The sequence below is a fragment of the Symphalangus syndactylus genome, chromosome 2 (assembly GCF_028878055.3).
Source record: "Symphalangus syndactylus isolate Jambi chromosome 2, NHGRI_mSymSyn1-v2.1_pri, whole genome shotgun sequence".
In the NCBI taxonomy this organism is placed as follows: domain Eukaryota; kingdom Metazoa; phylum Chordata; class Mammalia; order Primates; family Hylobatidae; genus Symphalangus; species Symphalangus syndactylus.
Genome location: NC_072424.2, coordinates 40,448,300 through 40,463,601, shown reverse-complemented (window position 1 = coordinate 40,463,601; position 15,302 = coordinate 40,448,300). Strand labels below are relative to the sequence as shown.

The 15,302-nt window shown below is 38.3% G+C and overlaps 1 protein-coding gene across 31 annotated transcripts in view; it reads left to right on the top strand.

The window, feature by feature from the left end:
- The window catches only part of R3HCC1L (R3H domain and coiled-coil containing 1 like), a 105,485-nt gene that overhangs the window by 21,629 nt on the left and 68,554 nt on the right, over positions 1-15,302 (top strand). For 14 of the 31 annotated variants that reach the window (XM_055252905.2, XM_055252881.2, XM_063629023.1 and 11 more), the window contains exons 2-3: positions 4,037-4,129; positions 4,447-4,551. The exons of 5 other annotated variants lie outside the window; for them this stretch is intronic. The gene's annotated coding sequence lies outside the window, so the exon portion shown is untranslated. The remainder of the gene's footprint in view (positions 1-4,036; positions 4,130-4,446; positions 4,552-15,302) is intronic. 12 more of the 31 variants (XM_055252911.2, XM_063629021.1, XM_063629007.1 and 9 more) reach the window with 1 other exon arrangement.

Sequence of the window (15,302 nt, the reverse complement as noted above, 5' to 3'; positions counted from 1 at the left end):
TCCTCTTGCCTTGGCCTTCCAAAAAGTGTTGGGATTACAGGTGTGAGCCACTGCATCCAGCCGACATTGATATTTCTGAAGAGTGCAAGACAGTTATTTTGTAGAACATGTACAGTTTGGGTTTATCTGATGTTTTCTCATGATTGAATTAAGGTTATTCATTTTTGGCGGGAGTACCACAAAGTATTGTTAGGCTTTTGCATCACCTCAGGAGGCACAAGATGTTCAAATACTGGTAATATGATTTTGGATCACTTGATTGTTACTGTTTTTCCTTTTGTAATTTTTTTGTGGTAAAATATGCATCATTTATTTTTATGTTTAACCATTTTTAAGTGTATAGCTTAGTGGCATTATATTCTCTTTGTATTCACGTTCACAGTCCCTTTGTAATTTTAAAGTATTTTGTGTAAAAATACATAGATACTTGGTAAATATCCTGTCACTGTTCGAACTTTCACTAATTTTAGTATCCATTTGTTGTAAACATCTTGTTACTCCTTGAACTTTTGCTAATTTTAGTATCCATTGGTGATTTCTGCCTAATTTTCATAATGGTTCTTAATTGGTGATATTCTAATTCCATTATTCCTTCTATGCTTATTTACAATAGTACTTTATTTATTTTGACACTGTCCCTGACTTGGCCAGTGGGAGCCCCTTCAATTCTTTTGACATGCCCCTGTCATTCTTTGAGCATGTATTCTAGGCTCATCTTGCATGTTCCCAGCCCCAGCCTTGGAATAAGGAATTTCTTCTCAGAGCCCTGGTTCCTTTTAATAATGACTTTAAAAGCCACAGTCTGGACTGTAGATGTCCTGGTTGCGACTGTTATTGCTTCTAGGCCTTCTCAGCTGACATCTAGGAAATAGGTATATGTGAGAAGAGGAGGTGTGTGTGTTTGTATGTGTGCACACACTAGTACATCTTTATTAAAAGCAGTGAGTTTATACAGATACCTCAGATTCTGACCCAACACTATAGGGTTTATTCTTTCCTTTCCTCATTCCGTATTTATAGTTCTGTTTTCCAACAATGAGAAACCTGGCCCTATTACTTACATTTTTGCTTATTGGTTCAACTCTAGAATATAAGAAAATAGTTTAAGAATTGTTAACTCATACCACCATTTAAAGGACACCTCGTAAGTAGAATTCAACGTTTGTTTGTAGTGTTTTTCCTTTAGCCTAAGGGCAGGTAGTCTAAATCTGTGCTGTGTAATAATAGGGTAGCTACTAGCCACATGAATAGAGATGTGTTACAAGTGTAAAATGTACATTGGATCTGAAATCTTACTATAAAATAAATATGAAATATCTCACTGATATTTTAATAATAGTTTATGTTGATTATGTGTTGAAATATTTCAAATGTATTAGATAAAATATATTAATAAAATTAATTTCACTTTAATGTGGCTACTAGAAAATATTAAATTACATACGTGGCTCCGTTATATTTCTATTAGAATGTGCTGATATAAAAACCGTGTTCAAAAGTTACTTGGATTAATTTTCCTTCTCTAACATTCTTTCCCTCTTCCCTGGGGTTATGTTACTCATTTGAAATACAGTGTACTTCGTTTATTTCTATTTGTATTCTGTCTTTTTCACTTGATCCTAATTGATCTTATTTATTCTTCAGTATGTGAAACATCAACATGCTTCCAAAAGTCAGAACTCTACAAAAATGTTTATACTCAGGGCACTGTCACCCATTCCTTCTGTCCTTCTCACTCTAACCTGACCTCTGTAGGTTACCAGTCTCATGATTCCCCCAGTTATCCTTCATGTGTTTTTTCCCCCTCAGGATTGAGGAGATAGATGCATATTTTCTTATTTTTCTTTCATTCTTACACAAAAGGTAGCATACTATAGATACTCTTTTGTACTCTTATGCTGTTTCTAATATTTTGAATTTACGAAAAGTGCTGCAACTTTGTCCATATGTATTTTGGTATGTTGGAGGTGTATTTTTGGGTAAATTTTCAAAATGGAATGGTTGGGCCAAAAGTTAAAAGCATATGTAGTTTTCTTAAATATTGCTAAATCCCTGTCTGCAGAGATTGTATGAATTTGAACTCCCATCAGCAGGGTATGAGAGGGTTAGTTTCCCCACAACCTCATCATCAGAGTGTGTTGGCATACTTTTTAATTTTTGCTAACTTGATAGGTAAGAAATAGTATCTCATTATAGTTTTAATGTTTGTTTCTCTTGTTGTTAGTGAAGTTGAACATCTTTTCATATGTTTAAGGGTCATTTTTATATCTTTTTGTGTGAAATTTATCTTCATTTTTCCATCAGGTTTTTGGTCCCCTCCCCTTTCTCAATTGTTAGGAGTTTTTAATATATTAGGAATATTAGCTCTTTACTGGTGATGTATGTTACAAATATTTTCTTTTTTTTTTTTTTGATGATGTATGTTACAAATATTTTCTTTTTTTTTTTTGGAGACGGAGTCTCGCTCTGTCGCCCAGGCTGGAGTGCAGTGGCGCAGTCTCGGCTCACTGCAAGCTCCGCCTCCCGGGTTCACGCCATTCTCCTGCCTCAGCCTCTCGGAGTAGCTGGGACTACAAATATTTTCTCTCAGTTTGTAGTGTTTGTGTGTAGGTATGAATGTTTAGACCTTTATGTAGTCCAGTTTTGGAGTTTTTTGTTTTATCTGAATTTTGGATTAAATTTAGAGGCTTTCCTTGGACCTATGGTATATAATTCACCTGTGTTTTCTTCTAGTACTTCTGTGGTTTTAGTTGTTAATTTGGATCCTTGATCCATTTGGAGGTACGGTTTCTTTAAAAATGAATAAAAAGACCAGTTTTACCCCAGTGTTCTTTGATATGCTACCTTTATCATATATGAAATTTCCATTTGGTTTACTTCTGGACTCTCTATTTCTGTACTATTATCACACTGTTTCAATTATAGAAGCTTAGTAGTATATCAAGGGCTAGCTTTTTAAATTTTTAGTGTTTTCCTGACTATTCTTGCATGTTTATTTTTCTGTTGAACTTTAGTATCAGCTTTTCTGTCTCAATAAAAAAGCTTGCAGGTATGTTTATTGCGGTTATGTTAAATTTATAAATTAACATGGAAAACTGACTTTTTAATGCTGTTGCTTTGTGCTGAGATTTCTGTCCAACAACAAAGAATATCTTTCCATTTGTTCAGATCTACTTTTGTGTCTTTCAGGAATGTTTTAAAGTTTTCTTCATATTTAACTCCTTGATAAATTCTCCATTTTTTTTTCAGCTCAATAATATGTCTTGTAGATCTTTCTTTTGTATGTCTGCATAATTTTCTACAGTGTGGATGTACCATAATTTAACCTGGCTGATATGGGTGGACATTAAAGTTACTTAAAATTTTTCACTATTAAACAGTTCTGGAATAAGTACATATCCTTGTAGAAGTCTAGTTACTTCCTTATGATAAATTTATCAGAGGAGAATTGCCTCATCAAAGATCTTTTGACACATAAAAGTTTCTGAAACATATTGTTAACAGCTTTCCATATTAATAAAATGTATGCCTCCACTAACACTGTGTTTGAGCCCTATCCTGTTGACATGCAGCAAAACAGAACCTTATTGCTCTTTTTAAATATTTGCCAGTTTGATAGCAAAACAAAATATGTTTATATTGCATTTCTTTGCTAACTGATGAGTTTTATTTTTTATCCATCTACCATTCAGCTGGCCAGCATATACTTACTGAGTATCCACCATGTTCCTTAAGCTATCCCATGTATTGAAACTGTAGTAATGACTAGAAGTTGAACATCTGTTTGTGTGTGTGTGTGTGTATGTTTGAGATAGGATCTCGTTCTGTCACGTGTGTGTTTGTGTGCGTGTGTGTGTGTGTGTGTGTTTGAGATAGGATCTCTTTCTGTCACCCAGGTTGGAGTGCAGTGGTGCCATCACAGCTTACTGCAGCCTCGACCTGCTGGGCTCAAGCAGTGTTCCCACCTCAGCCTCTTGAGTAGCTGGGAGTACAGGTGCATGCCACCATGCTTGGCTGATTTTTATATTTTTTGTAGAGACGAAGTTTTGCTGTGTTGTCCAGGCTGGTGTTGAAATCCTGAGCTCAAGTGGTCTGCCTGCCTCGGCTTCCCAAAGTGCTGGGATTACAGGTATGAGCCACCACGCCTGGCCTCTTTTTATAATTTTTATTATTTTGTGTCTTATCTCTTTTTTTTGTTGACAGTTAGTAGACTTTCCTGTCCTCAGGTCTGAGAATGACAGAAGATGGCATTTCCTTATTTCATTTCATTGATGAGCTTCTAAAAAGTACTTTTGTATGCGTGTCTTCGTTGCACACTCTATGGCAGATCACTGTGTTAAACTTTTAGACTTACAAAGTGAGACAATGGAAGTTAAGTGCCTAGACAGGTGTCAAAGAAATAACTGTATATTTTTATAAAAATAACTTATTATTACTATTTTTCAGGTGAGGCTGCTGTCAGAAAGGAACTTTTACACAGTTTGCCTTCAGAGACAGTCTATCTGCATGCTGTAGAGTTTTATTACTTAGAAAATAAATGTTACTTATATGGTAAGTTGCCTTTACTTATGCATATTTTATAGAAATACTGTCTGTTTACTCTAAAGATTTGTTTGCTTGTATTTTGTTTCTTCAGTGTCATTTTATTTTGTAACTGTCATGTAAAACAGGTTTGAAAATGGCAGTTTCCTGAAAGGTGTAGGGTCTTTTGAAGATTTTCTTACTTCTATTTACTATCTGTCTTAATTTTATTGTTTGTAGTAGAGAGGAGAACAGGGGCTGTTTAAATATTGGTATTCATTTTCAGAGTTGGATCACTAGCTTTGCTCTGTCTCTCTTTCCACTGTAACAGCTGAGAGTTAACATCCTTGTCAAGTCCTGGCTTCCCTATAATTCATATAGTGAGCAGCAAAGATACAGTGTTATTTTAAGGGTTTGATTAACTGATTCAGGAAGAATAGATGGTCATTTAAATAGTAAAGTATTATAAAACAGAATGAATAATGTTATTAAATAACTTAGAAATGAAAAAAGATAACTGATTTTAACTTTTAAATATTACCCTATAAGTATTTGTTGTCAGTTAAAAAAAATTTTTTTTCAAGGAAGATTTAGTAAGTTGATATGACCTGCTGTTTTGTGAGAGGTTTTCTTACTCACATCCTCTGATGATCTTTTGAGTATATTCCAGCTTCTGACTCTCCTTGTGTAGCCAGTGATGATGGGCCAGTTGATGCGTAGGGTGATAGCTTTAGGGGTAACCAGAGGGTTGGTCACAGCAACCGTCAGAAGATAAATATACTCATGTGCTGCTGACGCACATTGCAAAAATTGGATGGAAACTATGACATGATAATGGTGATTTGCTGAATTTTCTCTTAAATAGTTTTGTGCAGCTAAACACAGTGAGAAATAAATGTTGATGTGAGAGCTGAGTTCAAACAAATTAGTCTCAAATAGAATCCAGGGATGAGGAACTATAGGCACAGAAAAAAAGAGAGGAACAAGATTATCCTTAGATTTGTTTTTTCTTAGTCTTCTTGCTTTTGTCAGCATCAGAAAACTATCTTAGGTATTTCTGGATGTTTTGCATGGTTCATGTGAGTAGAAGCATAGGATTTCATTGTGAATGACTGAAAAGGCCTATATCTCAGAGCAAATCAAAGTGAGTTTTAATCTTGGTTATTTGAAATCTCCTTGTACCTGTCTTATTAGGAGTATTATTATTATTTTTTTTTTTTTAAGAAGAAACTAATTTGCAGCTGGCTATAAAGAGTGACATTGTGTCTGGGAAAATGCTGTACTAACACACTGTGCTGTCCCACAAGAGTACTTCTCAAGTCCCCAAACGCAGTGCTGACAATCTGTGACAGCCTGTGAATTGTTGGGCAGCAGTTGGGGAAGATAGACAGCAGAGTGAGGTGGTTGTGTGTAAGTTAGAGGAGGTGGGGAGGGGAAAAAGTGAGAGAAGAGCAGAGCAGTTTCTAAGTTTTGTGGGCAATTTGAATGGAAGGTGTTTTAGTTGTTGGGTTCTGCTAATACAGCTGTGAAATAAACAGCTAGAAGGTGGGGTGGAAATAGTGTATTTCACCTTTCCTTTCAAGGTATTATTGATTCTGTCATCAAAACTGTAAGGTTGCCTGGGCATGGCAGCTCACCCCCTTAATCCCAGCACTTTGGGAGGCCCAGGTGGGCAGATCACTTGAGGCCAGGAGTTCGAGACCAGCCTGGCCAACACAGGGAAACCCTATCTCTACTATAAATATAAAATATTAGCTGGGCATGGTGGTATACTGTAATCCCAGCTATTCTGGAGGCTGAGGCATGAGAATTGCTTGAGCCAGGCAGGTGGATGTTGCAGTGAGCTGAGATTGCACCAGTGCACTTCCAGCCTGGGCAACAGAATGAGACTCTGTCTCAAAAAATCAAACAACAAAAAACCCTGTAAGGTTCTATGTTCTATTGATGAAAGTATGGGTTGGATGGAATTAAAACTTTTGAGGAGACTAGAAATATCACATCATACCAGGAAATGAAACTATAAAGGTAAGGGTAATGGGGATAGGGTTTATCTTTTCCAGGAATTATTATAGTAGTAGTAAGGCCAGTTACCATATCTAGATCCACAATGGCTAGGCCTTTATCTCAGACAAATGTACATCTTGTTATTTATTTATTTGATTGATTTGATGTGTATGCTATCCGCTGTTACTGTTTCTATAGCAAGCATTGTCAGACATCAAAGACAAGAATTTCTGGATATTATCTGGATTGTGGAGTAGAATTTAATGTGGGCAAGTTATGGTTCAATTCTTTCTTTCAGTATGAGAATAGTTACACAAAGTAAATAGCTTTGCTACAATGAACCTTTGGCTGTAGCCAGACTAATATTGGGGACTGAATGTTTGTGTTCCCCCTAAACTCATATGTTGAAATCTGGTCCCCAATGTGATGGTGTTGGAGGTGGGGCCTTCGGGATGTAATTTAGTCATGAAGGTGGAGCCCTCATGAATGACATGGCTTCCCCTATAGGAAGAAGCCAGGGACCAGGTGAGGTGGCTCACGCCTGTAATCCCAGCACTTTGGTAGGCCAAGGCGGGTGGCTTACCTGAGGTCAGGAGTTTGAAACCAGCCTGACCGACATGGTGAAACCCCATCTCTACTAAATACAAAAAATTAGCTGGCATGGTGGCACATGCCTGTAATCCCAGCTGCTTGGGAAGCTGAGGCAGGAGAATCACTTGAACCCGGAGGTGGAGGTTGCAGTGAGCTAAGATTGCACCATTGCACTGCAGTCTGGGCAACGAGTGAAAACTCAGTCTCAAAAATCAAACAAACAAACCAAGAAGAAACCAGGGAGCTAGCTTGCTCTGTTTCTGCTGTTTGACAATACAATGGGAAATCAACCTACTGCAACCTGGAAGAGGGCCTGCTCCAGAACCAGGCCATGCTGGCACCCTGATCTTGGACTTCTAGCTATTAGAATTGTGAGAAATTTTTGTTGTTTTTAAGCCACCCGGTCTGTGGTACTTTGTTATAGCAGCAGGAACTAAGACAACCAGTTTCTATAAGTCTCCAAAATAACACTCTGACTTTTTGCCTCTTCACATGTTGAGTCTATTCTTTCCACTTGTAATATCTCCCCTCAGTTCTGTGTCTGAACTTCTAAATCTGCTTCTAAAGGCCTAGCCTCAGTTCTACCCACTTTATGACATTTTCCTCACCCATTCCAAGCCCTTAGTGATATTTTTCTCCTCTGGTTTCTATCATTTACTGCATTTCTCTTTATTTGGTAGTTAGAGACATATATTCCCTTAAAACAACATTAAAACAATCTTTCCAATTAGGTAGAGACATCTTAAGGGGAAGCTTCATTTTTACTCTCTCGGCTCACTGCAACTTCTGGCCCCCAAGTTCAAGCGATTCTCCTGCCTCAGCCTCCCAAGTAGCTGGGACTACAGGTGCTTGCCACCACACCCGGCTAATTTTTTGTATTTTTAGTAGAAATGGGGTTTCACCGTGTTAGCCAGGATGGTCTCGATCTCCTGACCTCCTGATCTGCCCACCTCAGCCTCCCAAAGTGCTGGGATTACAGGCGTGAGCCACCGCGCCTGACCCCTACTTTATAATTTCTACTACCCCAGCAGTGATGTCAATACAATATGTGCACTTAATGAGTATTTGATGGTAAAAAAAAAAAAAAAAATGCCATTGCCTATTGTTAGCTTTTACCCATCTTTAACAATTATCTTTCTCTTTGTATCATAAGAATACTAGATAAGAATTCAATTTAAATACCTGAGCCATGTTCGCTCAGGATATGATTCTTCTTGAAAGCCTTCTGTAGCCCTGTGTACAGGCATTCTGTTCCTTAAAGTGACATTGCTTTGAAGATGTTACTGTATTGTAATTATTTGTTATTCTTGAAACTAATTAATAAACTTTGAAACTGCATAGAAGAGAAACTCTTAAATTTATTAACTTGCTAATGTTTTCTTTGCCTGAAACTTGCTTTTGGTTTCTCAGTTTCTCACCAGGCACATTTCACACTTGCTGGTATAGCTCCAAGGAGGGAGGTGATAGATACAGGGCTGTAGCTATGTCTCTAACAGACAGACTCTACCCCATTTATAATTATTCATTTTTGTTGTTGTTCTGATTTGGTATTTTAAAAATTAAACTATTCTGTGCTATGCATTTTTACGAGCATACATACAAAATAAATAGCTTTGCTACAATGAACCTTTGGCTGTAGCCAGACTAGTATTCTGGGCTATGCATTTTTACCCCAACATAATTTTTAGAAGGTATGTGTTTTAGTCTAGTGTAGTAGTTAGATGCGGGGACTTTTAAATCCAATCCAGGGACTTTGAAATCCTATCCAACACTTGGAAACTGTGTAATCTTAAGTAACTTAAGTTTCAGATTTTTCATCTGTAAAGTTGGGATAATAATAGCTACCTCTTAGTATTGTAGTTGGGATCAAATGAGATAACATATATGACACTTAGCTGAGATTGAGTCTGGTGGCTTCTACTTTCAAAATTTACCCAGTAGTTTATTAGCTTTCCTCTGTGAATCTTAAAGAGGAAAAAAAATCAAGTTTAATACGTGTCAAGGTTGAGGTAAAGCCCCCAAAGCTTTATCCATTTGAGCTTCTTTATTGTCAACTATAGGATGTCAGTTAAACCCAGAATAGACCCAAGAGAGGAACTAATTTCAAATAACTGTAGAAACAGACCAACCTCCAGATGTGTAATGAGGGAAAGAAGTTTTAAGAGGGAGTGTTTTTCTTCTCTCCCTGCCCCCTACCACCAGTTACATATGCAGAGTAGGAAGCAAACTTTTCTCTCTACCTTTCTATTACATATTATATTGCCATTGTTCAGTATATTAAAGCTTTTATCTGACTGCCTTTTGAGGTGGTCAATAATAGGTGCTAACATTAAACTTGGAGCAGTTAAGTTGGTGAGCTGTGTGGTTACCTTGTCAGTGGAGTGTGAAAAAGACTAAGCTGCGGACTGTTTCCCAGCCTATAAAGTGTGAAATCAGTTGGTGCTGATGCATGGCGACTATAGCCAGTGGAGTATAAAATAAGTTGGGGGCATGAATTGCGTTATGTTGTGAGAAAGACCTTTTCATGTCAGTTTATTTATATATTTTGGGACCTCCAAGATCCTGCTGGAATCGTGTATCTTGTATCTTTTGTTGTCTTGATACTCAGTGTTTTCATGAAATGTTTCTTCCAGTTGTGCAAGCTGTATTCTTTGTCCAGCTGTAGGCAGAGAGGCAGAGGCAGTACCTATAAATGTCCAAGGCAGACTAATATTAAAATACTGTATTATATTCTGTTTAAGATTGCATCTGAAAATACCATCTGCAGTTGGTATTTGATGTACAGGTTTCTTCTGTTTTAGACTCAAGATTTGAAAGTATACTCTACATTCTACTTTGAGCTTCTGCCAGGGTGAGAACTGTGTTACCAGTTTCGTGGTCCCGTGTTGAAATGTGCCTCTGGAGAAGGAAAGTAGAGAAGGGCAGCATTTTCAAATGCTTGGAGGAGTTGGTAGGAAGAAGTATAGAGATTATTCTTATGGGGAATAGAAGAGAGGGTGTTCCTCTCCTGACACCTGGTGAGGTTCTTTACCATATGGCTTTGAGGGTGAGGCAAGGTGAATGAGGAAGTTTCAGAGACAACAGTGAATTATTGTCAGCCTTTTTAAGTCTGGAAGGTTATTGGAAATAGGCATGCCATGAAAGCATTAAAGATCTTTCATTCTTATCTTACTTGGTTTTCTCTTTTTACGGCAGCAGTCTTTGAACTCTTTTTGGTGGCTTTGCAGTTACATGGATTCTAAGCAAATTGTGAATATTTATGAAACCAATGCATCATTGTGAGACCATTCTGCTGAATATCAGGCAGTCTAGTGTAGTAGTTAAGTGCAGGGACTTTGAAATCCTAACCAACACTTAGAAGTTGTGTGATCTTTAGTTATTTAAGCTTCAGATTTCTCCTATATAAAATTGGGATAATCATAGCTATCTCTTAGTACTATAGTTGGAACCAAATGAGATAATGTATATACAATGTTTACCACAGTCCCTGTCACGTAGTAAGCACTCGGTAAATGGTAGCTGCTTATTATTCTTTCTCTTCCTCTACTACTACTAAATCACTACTCTACCACTACTTCACTTTTGCTTGTAGGGCCTAAATCGTAATGAAACAGAAAACACAATTAGACGTGGTTCATCACTGCAGATTTTGAAAAATATGTCATTGTTCTCTTGGGCATGGCTTAATAGTTCTTTCTTAACTAAGTAGAAACTATAAAAAGACTTTTTAAAATGAAAGATAAGAATCTTTATCTTGGTTTAAGATAGCTTTGCAAATGAGTGTACAAAACTAGCCTTTGTATGAGCTTAGGGGATATGTAAAACTAATAGTTCGAAGAATTGTCATTCCTTATTACTCACCTAACACAACCTTTTTTTTTTTTTTTTCGGAGTGAGTGCTTTTTTGGGAATTGTTTGAAGTTTTTTTCTCGTGCCAAGAATAGTCACAGTAGAAGTCTTGTCCAGTGTATGAGGCACATTTTTGGGGGAATGGGATGGAAAAATCACCCTGATCATTTATCCTTAATGGTAATGAGTATTAGTGTGGATAATATATTTGGATTTGATGTGCATTATGTGATTATTTCTTCAGCACAATTAACTTCCTGATTAAACTTTGCTCAGCATATATGCTGAGCATATACTCGGTGGAAAACTGATAATACTGCTATAATGGTGGTAAAACTGCTAGTTTAGTTGATAGACAATCTGGGTTCTGGTCTTAGTTACTACCACTCAAATAGTCTTAGATAAATCCCTCAACCAGATGGTTTTCAAAGGCTCTTTTCAGCTATAAGCTTTTTGTTTGTTTGTTTTGAGACTGGGTCTTGCTCTGTCACCCAGGCTGGAGTACAGTGGCACAATTGTAGTTCACTGCACCCTCAAATTCATGGGCTCAAGCAGTCTCCCTGCCTCAGCCTTCCACGTAGCGAGGGTTACAGGTATGTGCTACTGTTCCCAGCTAATTCATCTTGTTTTAATTTTTTAGAGACAGAGTCTTGCTAAGTTGCCCAGGCTGGTCTTGAACTCCTGACCTCAGGCAGTACTCCCACCTCGGCTTCCCAGAGTGCTGGGATTGCCTGTGTGAGCCCCTGTGCCTGGGCTTCGGCTATAAGATTTGAAGATAGGTATGGAGGTAGCTTAGAAACTGGGAAATGTAGTAGTGACACATTTTGGCCACCAGAGGGTGAAGTCCAGTCATTGAAGTTGTGCTCTGTATTTGACCAGAATGTGGCATTCTTGGAAATGAAGAGGACACATTGCCCCTCTGTTCATTTAGGTTAAGTCATAGAGCCTCTTGCTCTCTGATTCTGCTTGCACTTATTATCTTTCTGCTTTTTTCTTTTCAAAACTTTCTGGGTAGGACTGGGGCAGATACTAAAGAAAGGAGAAGAAAGGAATAGAGGTATCTAATTGTCAGATATTCATCCAGTTTTGTTCTGTAAGATAATGAATGGCTTTCAGATGACCTATGGGCAACCTTGATGGGAAGCACAATAGTATAGGTCACCACACTTAATTATTTGTGGCCACCTTCCTTCCCCAAAACACATAGGCATGCACACAACACTTAACCCTCATTGCCTTCACTCTCTCTGAAATTCCAAGGATGAAAACAAAATGTCTGAGAAATACAGTAGCATGAACACAGCCCTTATAATTATAACCAAGGTTCTGGTCTTGCACTGCCACTTAGTATCTGTGTAACCACGGACATTACAATTTTGAATTCTCAGTATCTTTATCTGAAAAACTAGGATGTTGAATTCTGACCTATACAATCCCTTTCAGTAAGTCTAATTCCAAGGCTCTGTAAAAATTCTTTAATGTTTATTTGAAGGGCAGTGCTATTCTTAATACAACACTTTAATAAAGTAGCATCTTTAAACAATAGGATGTTCTTTTTTGATAGAAACAGAGCTGTGGATGTTGTTAAGGCATAAATATTAAAGTATTAAGTAAACTATCATGACATCAAATAGAAAGACAGTTACTACTCCACCGTGCCATTTCTTTAGGCCCATAAACAAATACAAGCTAATTCTCTGTGAATATAGGCTCAGGATGGCAGTGGTTCCTTCAAGAGGGGCCAAGACTAGGAGGAGCCAGGCCAAGCTGATTTCAGGTATAGTTAATAGTGAAACATTTTGAGAAGAAGTCATTTGGGGATAAGTAAGCTTAGCAAAAGAGGGCAATGTAGGTTCTGGGAACCTGTGTCATGAAGCTGGAGTCATAATCCATTTCTTCCAGCCACACCAGTGGAAATAACTTTGACACAACATTCAATTATACAAGTCCAAGTTGCTGTCTGAGAGCTCAGGATGATAAGATGGAAGGAACAAGGAAAGGCATGGTAGTCTAAATACCCAGACAAGCTGAGATGAGTGTCTAGAATGTGACAGCAAATGGACTCAGAAGTGTGCTTGTGAAAGCAGGCAAGGATTAGTACTTACTATTATATTTGATATGTACGCAAGAGAATAGAAGCCAGTCAAGCTTACTGGGTAGAACAACATTTTAGGATTATGTTCAAAAGATAATTTTAATCTGTCCTGGTTTTAATCACTATCCTTGGTGTTGGTAGAGAAGGTCTGTTTGGTATGTCTAAGGCTCTACACATGTTTGAGGCTAGTGATTATATCACTGACAAACTCTAGGTTGTTTGATGGTTCTAATAGCTTTACACTCCACGGGATATACACATATTCACAGATCTGCTCACTACTGCTGCAGAGTTCATTTCACAGAAATCAACTGGCTAGTAAAAAACTTGGCAGGCAAACTAGCTTTTCGAGTAGCTGCTAGGAATGGAGCCCAGCTATTCCCTTTGGGCTTGAGCTGTTGGAATTCATTGGGTTAGCAGCTAGAAAGAATGAAACTAACATTTTTAGTGTGGTTCATGACAGCAAAGCTGAGGCGTTAGGATTTCTGTTCTAGAGGTTTACACTGCAAGTAACTTAACTTGATTGTGTGTCTTAATATTACTGGGCTTCTGACCGCTGAAATATGGCTTGGATCGATGGTGGTTTGGAGAAAGTAGAAAGAGGGCTATCCATCATCTGGAGGCTCCATAGAAGCTGGCTGCTAATGCTGCTTCCACCAGGCAGCCATCTGTCCATCCATCCATCAGTAGGATGAAATGAGATTTAGCGGAACAGGCAGCCATAACTCTGAGATAACTTTCTAACCAACAATTGCAGCCCTGGCCTGAGTCTGACCACAAAGCACAGCACTGGGGTTTGGCGGGATGTGGCAGCAAGTGCAGTCTCCTTCCCGTCACTGCCAGCCTAGTATGTATTCAGTATGAGGCTGTAGCCCAAGCTTACATCCCATACAAAATTTGACTAAACTTGGGATGGCAAGTAGACAGAAATAGTCTTTCAGCTCCAGACTAAAAATTTTACAAGTTGAGCAGACCCTTTTGGTGGGGAATTTTTTTGCTTAGGGGTACTTAGAGTAATTCTGTCATTGTGGTACTTAGGGATGAGGTAAAGGTAATTTACTGATTTCATTTTATATAAATTCTTGTTTTTCTTCTTAAATCAAAATTTTTACCTAGATTGTTAGGTTGCAGAAATGGAATTTTCATTCTCTTATTTCTCTCTACTCTCTTTGGTGGTGCTAATATGAAAGGAAAGAAAATGTAGATGGGGAAATGGGTAAAAAATTCGAAGCAAGAAACTGGATGATCCCTAAAATGGACAGTTAGGCTCTGAATAATTGGTTGTGTACCATGTCTTGCTGGTTCTTTTGCAGGAACATTGAGCCTTCTGAGAGAGGCTCTTAGTATAGCTCTGTGCTCATGTTGCCTGTCCTGGTACCATCCCTAGCCATGGCCAGCTTCCTTGACTGCTTTCTCTCACTGATCACTTTAGACTTCAGCTCCTGCTCTTTGTTCTGAAACCTTGCTTTTCACTTCAGACTGGGGGAGGGGTAGAGGGAGCCTAATGTACCGGAGATGCTTCGGAAATGAGAGCCTTGGATGAATTCCTGGGCCTATTGATCCACCGGCAGTTTATGCATCCTGACATTCATAATCTCAGTAGGCTGCTGATGTTCCTGATTAATGGGCCCAGGGGCTGTCCATCCGTCACTTCACATTAATTACTGAAGAGGTGTTTTTCCAGTGATTTACCTGACAGCGGGCTGTGATAAATACCCCTAAGCAGAGTGGGCAGTGATTAATCACAGGGCCACACCCCTCCCCCTACTCTTTTTTCCCCCTAACCACAGGTTAGCATTGGGACCTGACCAAATAGTGCCCCCTCCCCATAAGCTATCTATCTCCATAATTGCTTGTGAATGCATATTTACTGGGATATGGGGCCTGGCAGGTAGCATTCTAGAACTTGTGCCAAAGATGATGAAAAATAAATCTTCCCAAGAGGAAGAGTATCTAACATGTTTTTACATGGGGCAGAGAAGTGTCTGTGAGCTGCCTGTATGTTGCTTTTTAAGAAATCTGATAGGAATATTGCCCACCTACTATGCATGCACTCAATACTGTAATGGTTGCTTTTTGAGCTTTAAAAATAGGAGATAGAACAACTTTTATGTTTGCTATACTTGTAGTACATTCAGGGAGAATATGTGAACAAATACGAGAAATTAGAGAACATTTCAAAGTACTAATACAATCTTGGGAGAATTGGACTAGAACTTCAGGATTCCATTTCTTACTTTGT